Below are 12,538 nucleotides of genomic sequence, written 5' to 3'. Positions count from 1 at the left end.
CAGGCAGCTCCCTGGACACGGGACGCTTGCAGTCATTCCACTCCCTGGTTTTCAGAAGCAGTGCCCACTTCTAAAGGTCTTGTACCTGGCCCTTACACGAAGCCCAGCTGTGTCCTTTGTGGACATTCTTGTGGCAAAAGGCTTGTACACAAAGAGATAAAGTGAAACCCACTATAAGCAGGTGATTGCCTACTACCAGTCAATGCCTCCTGTAACTCTCCAGGGGAAGGGAACTCAAGAGAGGTGTCATTAGCTGGGTGGTGTTACTAGTTTCTCTGTTTTGATCATCCAAGGTGAGGTGTGTTTCATTTACAGGAATATGACTTCCAGTCTCTGGGCTGGAATCTCAGCAGTTTCACTGCCTGGGGCAGCAGGATGCCCCCCACTACCACCGCAGCCCGTGCTTGCAAAGTGCTCCCCAGGCTGTGTGGGACACATCCAGCCCCAGTCCACCAAGCTGTGGAGCTGACACCTGAAAAGGCAAAAAAAGGACTCAGGGAATTACAGACCAGTTGACCCAACTTGAATACACAGACAGATGTAAAACGAAGTTCTGAAACAGTCAGTTTGTAAGTACCTAGGGGATAATAAAGTGATAAGGAGCAACTAACTTGGATCTGGCACGGGAAAATCCTATCAAACCAATCTCATTTCCTCCCTGAAAGAGATGTGCTCCAGCGAACAGGAGAGAAGCAGTTGATGTGGCACATTTAGGCTTTTGACAGGGCTCCCCATGAGATATGAAGACACTGAGAAACAGGATTCTTTGGGCTGAATGGTGGAACCCTAAGCAGGTGTCAGTTTTTCCCTGTCCATCCCAGGGGACCTGAAATGCTCATGTTTTTGTTAGCAGCTTGGATAACAGGATGGAAGGAGAACTGAATGGTGTTCATGACACTGAGCTGATGGAAGTGCCTGCTTTGGAGGAAAGGAACTGCAGCATGATTTTGGGATGCTGGACAAATAGTCTGAAATGACCATATGAAATTCAGTAAAATGCTGCACTTAGTAGCTGGAGGAAGCAAGTGCAGAATAGGGAGGTAGTGGCCAAGCACGTGTATGACAGAGGAGACACAGCCTAACTGGAGGTTGAGTTTCCGTTTGCCAAAAATGCGACTGTCATTCTGAGCCACAGTAGCACGAGGTTGGTGAGATCTGTAAGATGGGAGGAAATTACTCCTACCTGACTCACTCTTAGCAAGTCCTTGGCTGGAGTTCAGGCTCTAGTGTCACCGAAAATCTGGGAATAAAACCTCGTAACACCAATGTAGTGTTAAAAGGCAGGCATTCTTTATTGCAATGCTGGATGCACGGCGGATAATTCCACCAAACGTGCATACCTCATACCTTTTCCATGCCGTTTATACAGATCAAAAATATACATATTTATTTTATTCATGCATATTCAGTATTATTCTCTTTGGCGATTGGTGTAAACTTTCTCTCTTCCTATGTAATTTATTGCGCAGACTCAGTCACCCTCTTCCATTGTTCCTTTTTGAGTAGGTGGTATCACTTGAGTAGGGGGCCACTGAGTCGGTGGTCACGATCTCCCCCTGCCGGAATCACCTTTTGCCTGCTGGGCTCGCAATCCTGGCAATCCTGCTCAGTTTCTTCAGTCCGCTTCACAAAACCACACTCCATCATTTTCTCTTGACAGAAACACAATTACCTGCTACGGTTAGCGTTAATGGTTACCTAGAGACTAGACCCTCTGTTCCCAGACCTAATGTCCAGGTGGGTCGGGCTGTACAAGGGACATAGCAGCATTGTTCATGTTTATGGTCAACTGATTCCGTCACCCTGGTTACATTTCCCCCCTTTGGAAGTTTTGAAATAATCATTACTTTCAATACTTCCATTTTAAATCAAATTACATTCAATTACACATTGATTCAATATCTATTGCTAATAATGATTAAATTCTACAATAATTCAATTATCCATTATTCACTATATGATGATGGGAGCATTGTGACTGAATCACTGGAATTTCGTCTCTTGGCTACGGCCTAAATGATCATCCGATTGAAGGCTGTTTTATTGGTGAGTTCCCTTTTTGAACAATAGTATATGAGTAATATCACCAAGAATACTGTTAACAAAAGCAGCCCAGTACTAATTAAGGACTTAACCCAGAAACTCAGATTCCACCCTAATCCATTAAAAATTTTGTCAAGCCAATTTTCTTGCATGTCTTGTTGAATCTCCTGAGTGTCTCCCTCTATCTGTTCTAATAAATTTAAGTCGTGTTCAACATCCTGAGTAACACTGGGGATATGTATACAGCAATGATCTACTCTGTCTTTCAGGTATCCACATACTCCATGTTCTTTTAACAGGAGCATGTCTAAGGCCATTCTGTTTTGCAAGGTCATTCTTGAAGTTGCTTGTAACTGCAAGTTTAATTGTTTGAATCCTTTCCTTGTCATGTTTGCTAATTTTTCTACTTGACCAGTTAGTTTGTATATCCAGGCCCTATTCCTATAGATTGACAAGGGAGTCAATAAAGATTCCAAATACCATCCAATTCTCACCCCTGTTGATGGTTCATTCCAGTTTTTGTCTTCATCAATTTCTGATGTCTTTACTCGTAACTATTTCAAATTCTCAGAGTTCCCTTTAAAGGGAGTCTTTTTCCAAATCGGATGTAATGTCGGCATTCCCAAAGTAATTTGTTTTACCTTCACCAGCAGATGAGTGGACCATGTTCCATCACTCATTGCCCAAACTAAATGTCCTGGACTTTGATTTGTAGATCTTCTGCAACTGAATATTGTTCCTCTTTTGGGCTTATATGTATCAGTCAATTGTAAATCATTTTTAAGTCCTCTACAACAGCATCCATATTTTAATGCAGCTGCCAGAGGTGGAACGCTTTGGACTGCTTTACTAACCACACTACAATCATATATCCTTTTACAATTCCACCAGGGTATGATAATTTTTTTTTTCTCAGGAAGTGCTTCCTTTGTCATTGACCGATGAGAAAGCTGCAGAAGTCATTCCATCCCAAGCAAAACACCAGGGGGCACTGGCCATGTACTGAAACTGAGATGAGATGGACATTGACCATACTGAATTCCACAAAGCCATTTCTTGTTTAGTTTGGTTAGACATCCTGCATTTCCATTCCATGATTATTTGACTAACGTTTTTCTTAATTGGCTCATCATAAATGCACCAACCCACATTAGGGAAGATTATTTGGACAAAAACATAATTTAGTAACTTTTCACAATTTGCTCTACTTCAAGGGGTTTTCTATTGTTTTTTTTTTAACATAATCTATCTGTTTCTGCCACCCAACAACAGGAACTTGCTCACAATAAGTACTGTCATTGTTGGATTTTTTGCTACTCAGATTTGTTGTCAGAATTCCCCACGGAACTGATTCCCCTACCGCTCTTGGGATTGGAAGACATGCAGTTATTTGGGTTATGTTCTGTAAATTAGTGAACTCTTTTATCAATCCGACCATCAAATTTTCTTCCGGAGTTCTCCTTGGGAGGTATATCAATTGTTCCGCTTCTATTGACAGCGGATCAGCACTCTCTGTTTTCGCTTCTAATACTCCAGACAATGTTCCCATCATCATCATTTTCCAAAACAAGATCCATTTCCCCCATATTTTGCAATGATAACTACCCTTTTCAGGCATATTTTAAAATCAGTTTTGCAGTCTCTGGATCTCTATTGATGATTTTCCATGAAGGGGCCTTCTTCATTCGAGTATAATGTATCCACGGTTCCACTCCTTCTACTTTGATAGCAGTGTAAGTTGTAAACAGTACCTGGAAAGGTCCCTTCCACTTCTCCTGCAGTGCTTCAGAGTTCCAAGTCCTTATGTACACAAAATCACCCGGCTGATATTGATGCACAGGTGTATCCAAAGCAAGCGATCTGGTCAGCACAATGTATTTTCGGAGTGCTTTGAGGGTTCTTCCTAAAGAAATCAAATACATTTTTAAATCTGTTTCCCCTGCTATTCCCATATCCCCTGGGATTAGAGGAGTTTGATAAGGTCTGCCATACAAGATTTCGTATGGACTTACACCATGTTTAGATCTTGGTTGGATTCTAATTCTCAGGAGTGCTAATGGTAAGGCTTGTGGCCTTTTTAAAGATACTTCTTGACAAATCTTACTTATTTGTGTTTTTAATGTTTGGTTCATTCTTTCAATTTTCCAACTTGATTGTGGCCTCCAGGGGTTATGTAAATCCCAATTTATCCCTAAAATTTTACTTACTTGTTGAACTATTTCTGCTACAAAATGTGGTCCCCTATCAGAAGACATGCCTATTGGTACTCCAAACCTTGGTATTATTTCTTTTAGCAATATTTTAAACACTTCTCTTGCTTTGTTGGTGCGACAAGGAAAGGCTTCCGGCCATCCAGAGAATGTATCAATCAATACTAATAAATACTCAAATCCATTTTGCCTGGGCAATTCAGAAAAATCAACCTGCCAATAGTCTCCTGGGGAGTTACCTTGCTTCGTAACTCCTAATGGTGCATTTCTCCAATTTAAGGGATTATTTCTGAGACAAATTGGGCACTTGGCTACTATTGATTTAATTATTCCTGTCATTCCTACACACACTACAGATGATTTTAAACTCGAGACCATAGCATCTACACCCCAATGTGTTTGCTCATGGTTTTCTTTCGCAAGACCTAACATAACTTGCGGGGTTACTATTACCTGTTTTTCTGGCGTTACCCACCACCCTTCTGTATTTTGTGATGCTTTCAATTGTTCCGCCAATTGCTCATCCAATTTATTATATTTTGATTTCAGATTTGGGATTTTTATCTGTTTTACTGCTACTAGTGCAAGGATACCTCATTCCGCAGCCTCCTTTGCCATCTTGTCTGCCAATCGATTACCTATATTTACAGCTGTCTGACCAAATTGATGAGCTTTGCAATGCATTACCGCCTCTTCCTTTGGCTTCTGAATCTCTTCTAGGAGCTGGAGAATTTCTTCTTTATGTTTTATTGATGCTGAGAGCAGTCCTCTTTCTTTCCAGATAGCCCCATGAGCATGAATCACGCCAAATGCATATTTGGAATCAGTCCGTATATTTACCCTCTTTCCTTCTGCCATTCACAAGGCTTGCTTCAGCGCCACCAGTTCTGCTTTCTGTGCTGAGGAACTTGCAGGTAGCATTCCTGACTCCAGTACCTCGGTGGTGGTGACAACAGCGTATCTGGCCATTCGTCTTCCTTCTTGCACATAGCTGCTTCCATCTGTAAATAACTCCAAATCCGGATTTTCCAGAGGTTCATCTTTCAGGTCTGATCTGCTGGAATAGACTTGTTCAATAGTTAGCAGACAGTCATGTTCTAGACTTCCTGTCAGATTTTCCATCGACAGAAACATTGCTGGATTTACTATAGCTGTGGTTTTTAATTCCACATTGTCTTGTTCCAGCAAGACAACCTGATATTTCAGCATTCTGCTGGGGGATAGCCAGTGTCCCCTCTTTTGTTCTAAAACAGTTATCACCATGTGTGGTACATATACCACCATCTTTTGACCCAAAGTCATTTTTCGAGCTTCCTGAATCAGCAATACCATTGCTGCCATAGCACGTAAACATCCCAGCCATCCTTTACTCACGTTGTCAAGTTGTTTAGAGAAGTATTCTACTGGCCGCTTCCAGGATCCCAGGCGTTGTGCCAGCACTCCAAGGGCCAGATGTTGCCTCTCATGTACAAACAGCTCAAAAAGTTTGGTTAGATCAGGTAAACCCAAGGCAGGGGCCATCATCAATGCCTTTTTAAGTTCCCTAAATGATTTTTGGCAGTCAGGTGTCCATGTCAAATACAAATGTTTGGATTCTCTTAAACTTCATAGAGTGGCTTCACATATAATCCATAGTTCGGAATCCAAAGTCGACACCATCCAATCATCCCCAAGAAAGCTCTCAGCTCCTTTGGACTGTTGGGTTTTGGGATTTGACAAATGGCTTCTTTTCTTTCATTGCCTAATTGTCTTTGCCCTTGAGATATTTCAAATCCCAAATAAATCACTGCTTCTTTTCCTATCTGGGCCTTATTTCTGGAAATCCCCCTTGACCCAGAAAATTCAATAAACTGATAGTAGTTTCAAAACATTCTTCCTTGCTCTCTGCTGCTATCAGAATATCATCCACATATTGCAACAATGTTCCCTTTTTTTGGTTCTGTTTCTTCCTTATTTCTAATTCTTTTGCCAACTGATTTTCAAATATCGTGGGGCTATTCTTAAATCCTTGTGGAAGTACAGTCCATGTCAATTGCATCTTTCATCCTGTAGCAGGGCTCTCCCATTCAAAAGCAAATATGCTTTGTCTTTGTATATCCAGAGGTATGCTAAAGAAGGCATCCTTTAAATCTAGTACAGTAAACCACTTATATTACTCTTTAAAAGATGTCAATAAAGTATAAGGATTGGCTACTACTGGGTGTATATCTTGAACTATCATCTGATTTATAGCTCTTAAATCCTGGACTAATAGATATTCCTTACCTCCAGATTTCCTTACCGGTAATATAGGAGTGTTCTATTCTGATTCACATTCTACCAAAAGCTCATATTCCAAAAATTTTGTGATTAACCCCTCCAATCCTTTTAAAACCTCCCACTTAATAGGATATTGTTTTTGTCTTACTGGCTTGGATCCAGGTTTCAAGGTCACTTTTACCGGTTCTGCTAATTTGGACTGTCCCGGAACTTCATTTGACCAAACCAAGGGAATTACTGCGTTTTCCACTTCTTCCGGAATTTGTTCCTCCTTAAAAGAATCCTGTAACATAAACACTCTTGCCTCTATGGCTTTTGATTCTGGTATCAATAATTCAGTTTCCCCATCCTTAAAAGTTATTTGTGCCTCTAATTTACTTAGTAAGTCTCGTCCTAATAAAGGTAAAGGGCATTCAGGCATATATAGAAACTGGTGAGTTACCCACTGTTTTCCCAATCTAAATTTCAATGGCTCTAAAAAAGGCTGATTTTCTCTTTGCCCTGTCACACCAACATCTACTGATTTACAACTACATTTCCCGTTACATGTGTTCAATACTGAACAAGTGGCCCCTGTATCTACTAAAAATTCTACTTCCTCATTCCCTAGCTTCAATGTAACCAGGGGTTCAGCTAGGGTTGACTCCCCCAGTCTTCTTCACGATTACTCATCCAGAGTCATCGGCTTGATTGCACGGAGAGTTGGATCTAATTCTCCAGCTTTAGGGCATTCCCTTTTCCAATGCCCATGTTCCTTACAAATAGCACACTGGTCTTGTGCCAATCGGAGATTCGTCTTCCCTCTTTCTCCAATATTTACACCCCGTCCTCTTCCTCTACCTCTTCTGTTATTTTCAATTAAGGCTGCTAATAATTTTCCATCCCTCCGTGCTTGTCTCACTTCTTTTTCTTTTTCCCTATTATTATACACAGTCCAGGCTATTTCAAGCATCTTACCCAAATCTCTAGATTCAGATCCTTCTAATTTCTGGAGCTTCTTTTTAATATCTGGGGCCGATTGACCCATAAATATAGAGGCCAATTGCGCTCCTTCTTCTGGTTTTTCTGGATCCAGATTCGTATATTTTCGGGCAGTCACCTTCAGTCTTTCCATAAAGGCTGAAGGGGATTCATTTAGTTCTTGTCTCACCTCGTAAATTTTTGACCAATTTATTACTTTTGGCATCGCATGCCTAACACCAAATAAAATCCACCTTTGATATCTAGTTAACATTCCCCTGGGTCCTGGCTGATTTGGGTCCCACTCAGGATCTGAGGATGGAAAATTCTGATCCACTGTTCCCTGTAAATTCCCGTCAGCATGCGCTCCCTCTACCTGTTTTCTAGCAGCATTCAATACCATTTTCTTTTCAGTATCATCGAGCAAAGTATCCAATATTACTTGCAAATCATTCCAATCTGGGTCTTGGGTTCTAATTATTGTTTCAATAACCTTTGCTACACTTTCAGGGTCCTCCCGATATGTGCCTGCAGTTTCTTTCCATGACCTTAAATCAGTTATTGAAAACAGAACTTTTACTACTACTGGACCACTATTCCCTACTGCTTCTCGGAGGGGGGCTTGGAGGGGAGCTGGCTCGGCCACCCCCCCTGTTCTTCCCCGTGTCCTTCCTGAAACCGGGCTGAATCCCTCTGCCCCCCCTCCCATAGGAGAAGCAGAAGGACTCTCAGCCTCCAAATTTCGATCCTCCTGATCATCTCCCCATCTCCAACGAGGTGCGACCATCAATTCAACATCATCCTCCTCAGGGCCATATTTTAAACATCCCTTGCCAACACTACAAGCAGCACAACATCTTTTCAAACCCTCTTCAGATTTTCCCTTCTTTAAGGCCATCACCATAGAATCTTGCGGATGTATCCCACACTGCCTTTGCCATTCCGGATGATTTCTCAATGAGAAAAACAGATCTACATATGCCATCTCCTCCCATTTACCTTCCCTTTTACAAAACAACATTAATTGCAAGATAGTGTTATAACACAGTGTCCCATTCTCTGGCCATCTCTCCCCACCATCCAGAGTATACATCGGCCACCAATGATTGCAGTACTCAATCAATTGCTTCCAAGTCAAAGGATCACCCCCCAAATCTTTCCAATGTTTTAAAATACATCCCAAAGCTGTATTTTGTGGGATGGACTTTTTACTCAGAAATGTACCCATCTCCCAAACAACCAGTGGTTGTGATTGTGCACTATCACAGGCACTAGTCAGAGGGACCCCAACTCTTGTGGGAGCTCCCTCTGGGATTCCAGCCCCCCCTTGCCGGAAATCCCAACCTTGGAGACTTCAATTCCCCCCGTTGAAGACTCCCCCCTTGGGTTCCGCTCCACCGGCTTTCGCCGAGCAGAGACTTTCCAACAGAGGTACCTTTTTAGCACAAGTCTGCGTGGCTTACACTGCGCGGCTTTCACTGCGCCTTACAAGCAGGCTTCAGTGGGACTCTAACCCACGTCCTACCGGGAGCTCTGTTACTTGTTAAAAGAATGCCTTATTTAATTTTCCAGGGGACTTACTTGGAATCCTTTGGTCCGGGGATCAGAGGTTCTCCTCGAGAATCCCTCGATGCCGGCTGGAGGTCCCGTGATCCCGCGGATCCGTCGGTATTCACAAGTGGGGTCCCATCTGGGTCGCCAGAAACTGTCACCAAAAATCCGGGAATAAAACCTCGTAACACCAATGTAGTGTTAAAAGGCAGGCATTCTTTATTGCAATGCTGGATGCACGGCGGATAATTCCACCAAACGTGCATACCTCATACCTTTTCCATGCCGTTTATACAGATCAAAAATATACATATTTATTTTATTCATGCATATTCAGTATTATTCTCTTTGGCGATTGGTGTAAACTTTCTCTCTTCCTATGTAATTTATTGCGCAGACTCAGTCACCCTCTTCCATTGTTCCTTTTTGAGTAGGTGGTATCACTTGAGTAGGGGGCCACTGAGTCGGTGGTCACGATCTCCCCCTGCCGGAATCACCTTTTGCCTGCTGGGCTCGCAATCCTGGCAATCCTGCTCAGTTTCTTCAGTCCGCTTCACAAAACCACACTCCATCATTTTCTCTTGACAGAAACACAATTACCTGCTACGGTTAGCGTTAATGGTTACCTAGAGACTAGACCCTCTGTTCCCAGACCTAATGTCCAGGTGGGTCGGGCTGTACAAGGGACATAGCAGCATTGTTCATGTTTATGGTCAACTGATTCTGTCACTCTGGTTACACTAGGAAGGTGTGACCTAAATGGCAAGAGATGAGAAGTTTGGAAAACATGACCCGTGAGGAAAAGTTCAATAACTGAGTTTGTTTAAACTACAGAGAGAAGGCTGAAGGGAAACATAGTAACTCTTATAATACACGAAAGAACACAGTCCATTAATTTTTTTCTTCTATTCTTTTTGGATACAAGGAGAAATCGGACTAATTTCTTGTTAGATTAAGCAATTAGATTTTCAGAGATAGTTTAGATATTCAGGAATGTTTTCTAACTTAAAGGGTAATAAAATACTCAAACAGGCTACGTAGGGCAGGGGGGAATCTCATACAATAGATTTTAAGGAAAAGCATGACATAATTTGCCGAGGATGACCTAAGAATAGGTAGATCTTGCCTCAGAGCAGGGAGATGGACAAAATAACCATGTCGGGTCTCCACCAGCCTCATGCTCCTGTGATTTCTGCAGGAATCCCCATTCAAGCTCAATAAAGCACAGCTCAGACCTTAACTGCAGCGAGGCAGTGGTTCTCTGTGAATTCAGATTTAGGTAACCTTATTTAGCAGGACCATGCCCTTTATTCCTGGGGCAAACCAGTCTGCAGTGTGACACCTGCACAGCACTGTTTGTCAGGACTTACATTTCTCCAGTCCCAGCTGTGTTTTTTCTTATGTATTTTCTGCTGGTTTTGTATTTCTCCTGATGTTCCCGTCATTCTGCCTCCTCTTTCTCTTTCCCTGGGCTCTGGTCAGGTTTATTCCCAGCACTGGTGAGTGTCTGATATCAAGTTAGTAAAAAAACTTAGCTGTATTGAGCAGCTGATCAAAGCTATTTAAAGTCAAAGCCATGCTTGATTTCAAACCCTTTGTCTCAGCATCCAACTGCTTAGTTACCACCCAGATCTCTTACTCCAAGTGCCCTTACTCTACCTATACCTCCAAGTGCCCCAGCCATCTCACAGGTTGGGTTATCTGAGTGCAGTACTACCAGATGTCTGAGATATTAACATTTTTAGAGCTTCTAAACAGACCACAGGCTTAACGACTGCATTCTTCATCTCCTCTGCCGGCAAAGGAGCCAAGAATGTATGTTTACTTAAAAGTCATCCAGGTTTGCGCTGACCTCCTTGGGAAGCATGGATGAGACATGTTGCTGGTGAGCACCGTGAACTTTCCAGTAACAGCCAAAATGACTCAAACACTTGCTGGGCCTCTACAGGCACCTGTGCATGGTTCGGGTATCGGAGGTGTTGTGGCTGTACCACCACAACACCTGTTGTGCACTAATCCAGCGTCCTGGAGAGGACAGTGGGTCAGTCCACGTAGGAATCACTGGGCCAGATGCCTCCAGCACTGGGATAACTCATTCCCGGTGAGCTCAGTGCACTGCTCTGTGCACACACGCGGAAGGAGCTGGGGAATTGCTCCAAAACATGCCATCTGCCAGTAGAGCAAACAAAGCATTAGGACCTTCATGCAGATAGACTCAAAGCTGACAGGGGGCACGGCATGGTGCTTTGTGTTGGGGAAGATGGATGAATAAAGGCATGTTAGAACTGCTGCTGGCTCTTGGTCCCTTCCTCCAGCTTTGTTCTGCTGGCATAAGCACCCGCTGCTCTGAGCCTCTCGGCTTACCAGGGCAGACTGTTTTGGCACTTTCAACAAGAGAACAATCAAGACAAATCTGAATCGTAGCCTGCCTGAAAGCCTTTCTCTTCCCCTTTCCATAGCACTGCCCAGGTGAAGCCCTCAGCATCAGTGTGCACCCATGGGGCTGTGTGTTATCCAGTGGAACATGGTGGGACACGTCCAAGGCAGCATCACTGAGGGGCTCCTCAAGGAGATCTGGACATTTTGTGTGCAATTCCTGCGGCTGGAGCCAAAACACATGCTGCCTTGCCCCCGTACTTTGGCAGTATATTTCTGTTACTTATCTTACCTACGTAGCTTACCTGGCTACCTCACGGACATAGGCGGAGGAGAGAGGCTGCAGAGTAGCATGGGGAAGGCAGCTTGGGTCTGTTGGATCTCTGCCTTGGCTTTTGCAGGTGCTGAAGATGCATGGTATAGTCAGGTATTTCATAGAGCAAGACAAGGGCAGCGAGGGCAAGGCGAGAGGCCTGGAGAGCTTGTTCAGAGCTCTGCCTTTACCACCACTTCTCGGAGAGACCAGGCAAGGCCCATGATTTTGCACAGGGGGTTATGCCAAGAGGTGTTTGCAGCCTTCCCAACTGACAAGTCAAACCAGAAAGCTGCATCCCCATCTTCGCTGGACTGCTATGGAGAGGAAACCATTCCAGAGAGTAATCCAAACCTCTTCAGTTCAATTCCAGCTTTGAATAGCTGATGGAAACACACGGCTCCAGTCCCTCCTCAACAGTCAGGAATGGGGGACATCAGCAGGTTATGAGTGGGGCAAATCTGGAAGGCAAAGAGCTCCCTGCCGAGAGCCATGGCAGAAGGAGGCACAGAGGGACAGGAGAGGGACATGCTGGGGCTGCCTGCTGTTTTCATCCTCTCACTTTTCACAGTCTGAACTCTCCTCCTTTGTTGCTGCACAGCAAGTCCCACCTTACTGCTCTTCAGGCCCTTTTCCTTCTTTGTCCACTTAATAAAGCTCTGTGTTTGCTCACGTACCAGGTGTCCGTTCAGCTGTAACGAAGTGTGAAGCTGTAGCCATGCCAAAAGGTTCTTCTGAAGTATAAAGAAACCAGCAGGTAATCTACAGAGAGCAGTAAAACAGCCCAAAGAAGCAAAAACAGATTAATAATTAAATTCATATTTAT

Source organism: Opisthocomus hoazin, chromosome 4 (assembly GCF_030867145.1).
Source record: "Opisthocomus hoazin isolate bOpiHoa1 chromosome 4, bOpiHoa1.hap1, whole genome shotgun sequence".
Taxonomy (NCBI): Eukaryota; Metazoa; Chordata; class Aves; order Opisthocomiformes; family Opisthocomidae; genus Opisthocomus; species Opisthocomus hoazin.
Note: the sequence above shows the minus strand (reverse complement) of the source record.